The following is a 7,088-nucleotide window of genomic DNA, read 5'->3' as shown; positions in this document are numbered from 1 at the left end:
CACGCACGTGTGCTGTTAGAGATAGCTGAAAACATTTAGTGTTACACAATGCCACACATGAGAAATGTGATTCTTGCCTGTTCAAACAAGTTTAAAGTCAACATAAAAGTAAAACTGGTACTGAGTAGCCTGATCAGTTATTTTTGCAACAAGCTGCATATTACGTTGCAGAATTAGACAGAACTTCTCTGAATTTCAGGAGTGGGTCAACCCCCCCCCACACACCCACACCCTTTATGTTCTATCACTTTATATGCTTCATGATAAGCTGTTTGTTCTCATTTTCATGCAGCTATGTCAACTTCACATAAAGGACTCCCCGTTGGTTTATGGGCCGCTGGTCATCGCTAACAAACCAATTATATATTCACTACAATTTGTAAAGTCTTTGGAACTATCATCACTGACTCGGGGGATGCCTGGTCCTCACTGAAGTCTCAAGCCTAGATCTACCTTTACGCCACCTGTTATTCTGTTAAGCACTGTCAGTCCAACTTAGGATGTGGTTCCTGCTTGTTAAATGATTATTTATTATTCAACGGTGCATGATAATCTCCCGAATGACTGTTTCACGCTGCCATTCTTTGGACTAACCTGACACATGTTAGTCATCGTTCTTGAATTTGCCGTTGATATAGGGGACATAATCCAAAACCAAACGCCAGTCTGTGACGTACACTAGGGCTACACCTCCAGTTGTTCCCCATACTGCCATAGTTGGGAGCCTGTGGAGAGAAGACAGTGAAAATTTGTCCGTTGTGTTTCTATTAATTTCAGCATCGATTGATGAAACTGAAGAGAGAAATACATTTTTATTGGGTAAAACCAAATATTCATTTTAGTGGTTTCGGTTATTAGAAGAAGACAAAAGGGTTGATGCCTTTTTATCTGCTGAAGCTATAAACATGCTGGAAAATGATGTAAGTAACTAACCCCCCCCCCCAAATAAATCTGTTGCACCTGCTTCTGTTTGGTAAAATATGCCAGAGCATTTTACTTTTATCTGTTTAGGAGAGGGGATCCTGTACCTTAATCCAGTTGGGATAAAGTTTAATGCAGCCTTTGCGGCAGATTTATTAAGAACATTAAAAACCTTCGCCCGAGATCACATGGTTTAATTTGTTAGCTCGATGTATTTAAAAAAGCGATTCCCAATCTCCTCTGTGAACAGGCAGAGTTAATAACGAAAAGATAGCTCACACTCGCTTTAATACATAAAAATCATAACATCTTCAACAGACAGTCTAAAGTCAGTATGTCCCTACGACTATGACCTCAGTTGTGCTAACGGCTAATGCTAGCTAAGGACACATCGAGGTTCTTTTAAGCACAGGTCCGATTTCTTTCCGCTTTTTCTCACAGGCGCGACGTAAAAACTTCTTACCATGACTTGGCAATGGCCACATATTTCTGACCGATTACTTTACCGATCATTTTGGCTGAATTTTGTGATCCTTACGCAGGAAGTGCCACTTTAAAAGATTGGAAGCACTTCCCAGTTTCTCGGCAGCCTAGTGCGCAAGCGCAAGAGGTACTTCCGCTTACTTAAGAAATAAAAGCCTTTAATAATTAAAGACAGACATTTTTTGACGCGCTTGTAAGCACCTAAAAAAATAGTAACGATTTTATGTGGCAAATCTATAAAACATCGTAATGTTTCATGAAATGAGTCCCGTTTCGATTACAAAATCATTTTTGACTTTTTTATATGGCGCTTGCAACGAAAAGTGTTGTTTTTTATTTGTTTTTTTTTTTTAAATCGTGCATTGTACCAAGTTGCACAGAAAAAATCAGGGGCAAGGCAGCAATCCAGCATAGCACCTGTATTGTTTTTCTTGACTTCTGTCACAAGTTGCCGTGTAATTTTTGAGAGGACAGTGGCGGATTTTATGGACACAGCTGACAGCGCATGTCTGCACCCTAGTGGACTGAGAAAAAAGTACTGCATCTGGTTTCAGGTGTTACTGTGCTTTTAAATGTTTTCAAATTTTCAAACTCCTTGGCGGCCGCTTATCGGGGCCTGGAGCCTGGGGCTCGCTCGGGCCACTTCGGAGGTGGGGTCACTCAGGCACGGCTGGCTGCCGGCGGAGCTCACGGGCGCGTCACTGCAACTCCCCCTGGCTTCTGCTCCGCGGCTGCTGAGTGAGCCCTCATCTGGGACTCTCCTCAGTTCTTTCTAGGACAGTGGCGTGGCTGCCCCTCTGTTGGTCTTCCTTGGTCTCCTGTGTTCTGGGGGCCTCTGGATGTCTGGAGTTTTGATCTCCTCCATACCTGCTTCATGCCCTGGAGGACGGGGGCTGTGACCCCCCCACACCCTCTAGCAGATCATTACATGAAGGAACCAGTGGCGTGTCTAGAAAATTTTTGTTGGGGGGGCCAGGTAGGGGCACAGATTTGGAGAAGGGTGGCAGATGTAATTGGCAGATAATGTTTAAAAAAAAATTCTACCAACCGTTAACCATAATTCAATAACCCTGTAAACCTAATAACTGAATGCGCTTTTAACTCTTATTAGAATGAGATTTTAACCACTATGGTGCAAAGTTTTTAGATACTGCGTTGATAAAGTACAAGAGATACAATCAGTGCTTTGTCAGTGTTTACTCAGCATTCAAGGAGAGCAATATTTGCATAGTATTTTTACTGACATATAGTGCACATATGTTTTGGGCAAAAACATTTTTGAATATTAAAATACGAACATTTGTAACAAACAATTGAAATTTAGCCAATGCCAATGCAAAACTTTGTGCCTATTAAAAAAAGAAGATAATCTTCTCACAAACTGGTGATTTTGAAACAGGAAAAAAGTGGGGAAACAACTGAAAAGACTAACATTTGAATAAAACCTGAAAGCAAGTAAATACTTTCTATGCTGCCTTATGGTAAACTTTGGTAATATTGATAAAGAACAACACTGGCTGATGATGAAATACAGTCAGCTGGCATGGTGACACTACCAGTATTAACCTGCAGGGCTGGACTGGGACAGAAAATCGGGCATTTTGACTACAGACCGACCCACCAGGTATTAAAGCCATAAAGCCTTTGAATGAAAACAAACGCTGTTGTGACAGTGATGTACAGTCTTGTTGGTATATGTATGATTTCTATACATTTTACATCAGATAAAAACTTTGGTTGTAAGATTTAGATAATTATTTAATAAAAGCTAGATATTTTAAATGAGAGTAAGAAAGAAAAGTATTTCTTTGTGCCCCCCTCTCCCTGTTAATGCCCTACCTGGCCCCCTGGCAAAACTTTGCTAGACCCGTCCCTGCACAGTTACCAGCTGTCAGCTACATAAAAAAGGCTCCTGGTGTTATTTGTCTCTCAGAAACAGCTCATAACTTCCCTTCAACTCGTTCATGTGAACTAAAAGGTAAACCTGTTTCTCCATCACAGCTCTGATGATTCAGTAAGGACATCTCCTGGTTTCATCTTCATGTTTCCCTCTCACCACATATCTAAACAGACATCATGACCAGCAGCTTTACAGCTGTGGCTCCAGCAAACATCAGCTGATACTAGAAATTAATATTAAATACATTCTAACAACAGCTGATCAAGCTTAAACGTGCTGCTGTTGTTTAGCGCGACATCTGCTGGTTTCCTCTTTCTGGCGCAAAGTGGACGATAAATAAACAAGAGAGAAAAGCCGATCAGCTGATCATTGATCAGTTTCATGATTGAAGTAGCAACAGGAGAGGCAGGGGAGAGAATGAGAGAAGAAGAGGCAGCTGTGCAGCGTAACGATAGAATAACTCCAGCTTTGTGTCTTTTTTTCATTATAGCGAAAGTCCGGGACAAACTGCGTCTCTTCTCAGCTCAATATGAAACGTGTAATATTTTCTCTGAATGAGGGACCATTCCATTTTTTAAGGAGCCGTTGGCAACTCTACTAACTAACCTTATGAATAAAATAAAGTTCACTATCTGTAACATCAGCACGGTGGCACAGTGGTTAGCACTGTTGCCGCGCAGCAAGAAGGTCCTGAGTTCAATTCCACCATCAGGCCGGGGTCTTTCTGTGTGGAGTTTGCATGTTCTCCCCGCGTTTGCGTGGGTTCTCTCGGGTACTCCGGCTTCCTCCCACCGTCCAAAGACATGCAACTTGTGGGGATAGGTTAATTGAATAATCCAAATTGTCACTAGGTGTGAGTGTGAATGGTTGTCTGTCCCTATGTGTTGGCTCTGTGACAGACTGGCGACCTGTCCAGGGTGTACCCCGCCTTTCGCCCTATGACAGCTGGGATAGGCTCCAGCGCCCCCCGCGACCCTGAAAAGGATAAGCGGAAGCGAATGGATGGATCAGTAACATCATAGCACCCACCCAGCTGTATAAAAACTCTGTCAAGCTGGCTAGAACGCAGTACGAGTTATTGCAACTGAGGGTAAAAAGTCAGCACAACGAAAATAAACTGCACCTAAACTTGGTTTATATCTGACCCAGATAGACTGCAGGTCATAACTTCTTACATGAAGTTCAGTTCACCTGACACTCGGACTGGCGGCTGCCTCGGGTCTCTGCTCCTGCCTCCCCTTCCCTCATCCACCTGCTGGCCTCTGTGGAAGCCCCACCATAGCCACCACCAAACAACTGAGTTATTTTTACACATCGACCTGCATCTGGCCAATCCACCACCTCATGCCATTACAAAAAAATAAATAAATAAGTCACCGGGCATATGCCCGATGGCCAGTCCAGCTATGTTAACCTGCAACCAAATCTGCAGCTCCATACAGCAATGTTACGACTTAGATTATATCTTATAACTCATAACTCTTATGTTAGCTCCCCTCAGTAGCATACTGTCTGAAATATTCGACGGCTGCAATAATTCTTTAAGTGTTATTTTTTCTTTGGTATTCTAATTTCACCGAAGTTTACTAAACTCAACAAACTTAATATTACTTACCGGGACATTTATTCTCTCCTCATTTTCTTTCACCGAAAAATTGTTTCCTGCAGTGCTGTCTTTCGTGCTTGGCTCTCCTACCTTTGCTAACGTGATGCACATAGCGCAGAAGCCGATGCTGCATTCACTTACACTCGGATATCTGAGCTTCACCGTGAAAACATAATCGGATATTTGATTGAATTTTATTGTTTTGCCTTTGGGGTGGCACCTGGGGTGGCCAGTCTGGTTGGGGCGGGCGGGTGGCCTGTGCCCCCCCCAGGCCACCCTGCTGGACACGCCACTGGAAGGAACCTTTTGAAAAAAACAAGCGCGTCCATGCTCACAGGTGTACACACGGGTGATCACACCAACAAACTACACCCTTTTTGGCTCCTACCTCAAAGCACACTGTGTTCTGTTGATCTTATGTGCTGCACAATAATGTTTAATATTTAGTATTTACTGTCATATTCCCATATATCATTGTGATGTTGTTTATTCTATTACTCTTGTTCTCTTCTGCTTGTTTTCTTTTTTCTTTCTCAGCAGGTGATCCAGGTGATTGATATAGGCCTATGCATTTTTTTCTCTCTGCTCATTCTGTTGGTTTTTGTTTTTTGCCCTTCTCCCCCGTCCCTCTTCTCAGCTGTTTCTCTTTCCCTCTTTCTTTCTCCCCTTCTTTCCCCCAGTCAAGTCTGTCCCGTATTCAGCAAGTGAAAATAAAATAAACAATAAAAGGTGAATCAAATGGACCATTACGGCAAGGCTGGGATGGTCAATTTGGTAAAGTAAATCCGTTGGGCATCTTTCTTTGCCTTTAGACAACAATTCTGATGGCAAAAAGAGCCAAACGGGACAGGCCAAAAAAAAAAAAAAAAAAAAAAAATGTTTTCAAATTTCACAGATGAGAAGCGTGTGTATATAAGATTTTTTTGAATTCATTAGTTTAAGGTGTAAGGTTTTTAGTGAAGTATGGGGGTATTACTTGCAAATGTGAAGCACATATGGAGACTTACCTGGCTCTGTGTGGGGGCCAAAGAAAACAAAACGTGTGTGCTCAGATCTGGTTCTCAGACTGGTTTGATTTTTCCAGTTCAAAAATAAAATGTACGCTGTATTCAGTTAGGGCCATACTTTGTTGAACAGACAATTTTTTTTGTCACCACAGTATATTTTAAATAAAAAAAAAATCAATATAATAATCAATAAATCAATATAAAGTTTAAGAATTACAGCCATTTGTATACAAAGTCCCCATTTACAGAGGTTAAAAAGTAATGGGGAAATTGGCTGATGAGCAGTTTCATGGGTGGGTGAGGCCTGTTCCCTTATTTCACAACAAACGATGCAGATGTGATATCTGAAACCGATTCTAAGTGTTAAATTTGCATAATCTGCATTATTTAAATTTGCATTCAATAGATTTTCACTGTCGTTTTAAACACGAGGGCCACAGACATGTCAGTGGAAGTGAAGGAGGCCATCATTAGACTGAAAGAACAAAATAAATCTAACAGGAGACGTAAAATCAGCAATTAGGTTCTTTAAAAGAAGAAATGCACTGGGTCAGTTCAGCAACACTAAAAAAACCCTGCAAGACCACAGAAGACAACTGAAGATGAAACCAAGTTTAACGTGTACCACACGATCTGTCCCAAATGGTGGAGGCACCATCATGGCATCTATGGTTGCCAGTGATACTGGGTCACTGGTGTTTACTGATGATGTGACTGCTGATAGAAGCAGCAGGATGAATTATAAAGTGTACTCACTGTAAAGATTGCTGCAAAACTAATTGGGCAGTGCAAACAGATAATGACCCAAAAGGAAACTACAAAAGCAATGGCCAAGTCAGTCACTTGACCTCAACCCAACAGTGCATCCGTTTCAGTTACTGAGGACTAAACAGAAGTCAGAGTCCAACAAACAAGTACTAACAGTGTCTGGAGGAATGGAGGAAACAGCATTTGGTGAAGCCTATTTGTACTCGACTTCAGGCAGATATTCACTAACTCCAAGCATTAAAAACCTGACAACTTACATTACGAGTTTTGTGTTGTCCAGTTAATATGGAGGCTCTTAAAATTGGGCACTCCAACTCCTAAACAATTAATGCAAATGTTTTATTAAAGCCCTTCAGCCCAGCTGAAAATCAGGACTTGAGCTATCATTGCATTTAAAATTAAA

At 41.6% G+C, this 7,088-nt stretch overlaps 1 non-coding gene across 1 annotated transcript; it reads right to left on the bottom strand.

Annotated features, from left to right (window-relative positions):
- Positions 1-510: 510 nt before the first annotated feature.
- On the bottom strand, positions 511-2,471 carry LOC113010066 (uncharacterized). The gene is made up of 2 exons (XR_013903463.1): positions 1,385-2,471; positions 511-725 (listed from the first exon to the last, which is right to left on the bottom strand). It is a non-coding gene; the product is annotated as an uncharacterized LOC113010066 (transcript).
- Between the last annotated feature and the right edge of the window lie 4,617 nt (positions 2,472-7,088).

Source organism: Astatotilapia calliptera, chromosome 18 (assembly GCF_964374335.1).
Source record: "Astatotilapia calliptera chromosome 18, fAstCal68.1, whole genome shotgun sequence".
Taxonomy (NCBI): Eukaryota; Metazoa; Chordata; class Actinopteri; order Cichliformes; family Cichlidae; genus Astatotilapia; species Astatotilapia calliptera.
This window is presented reverse-complemented; position numbering and strand designations above follow the sequence as displayed.